Consider the following 766-nt stretch of genomic DNA (forward strand, 5'->3'; position numbering starts at 1 on the left):
AGCGAATGAAGGCATTCTGAGCTTTGGTTGTTGATTGAATCAGATTCCTCACAGTTTGATATTGGTTGTCAGAATAAGTAGTTTGACGCTCTTCATACTGTTCCATACCAGCAAAGTACGAGTCCTTCAACCCTTGAAAGTGAAGATCCATGCGGTTGTTGAGCCTTTGTTCCATAGCCTCCATCTGAGCCATACCAAAAACAGAATCCTGTGATGCTGTCCTAGAGGGCTCCCCCTGATTAGTAGCATTCTGATCACCCATGCCACCCTGATCATCATCACTGGACAGCTCCAGATCAATAGTAGTGTAGTCCTCCTGGTATTGCCAAGTAGTGTCATACTTGTATATACCCATTTTGTGAATCAGACTCTCACCAACCAGATGATCCTTATCAGTATATTCAACAATAATGGTGTCAGAAACGTCAATATGCAAATAATCCACAATCCGTGAAATGAAGATACTGTAGGGAAGCAGCTTTGACTGAGACAGAGAAACACTATTCATAATCTTCAATATTTCCTCAGGCCAGTTAATCATCACATTATTCTTAACAGCGTACATGAAACACAAATCATTCACAGTGGGCTGTGCATGATTTGTGTTCCTCTGCACTAGAATATAAGCGATGATATAATGCAGCAGCATGTTCTCAACAGATAATGACCTAGCCTTGGTCAGTTGACCCTAAATATACAAGTGAGGTCCTCTAAGAAATGACTTATACACCTCAGTAGGATCAAAATTATCCTTAACCCATGAGCC

This window comes from Lupinus angustifolius, chromosome LG19, assembly GCF_001865875.1.
Source record: "Lupinus angustifolius cultivar Tanjil chromosome LG19, LupAngTanjil_v1.0, whole genome shotgun sequence".
Classification (NCBI taxonomy): Eukaryota; Viridiplantae; Streptophyta; class Magnoliopsida; order Fabales; family Fabaceae; genus Lupinus; species Lupinus angustifolius.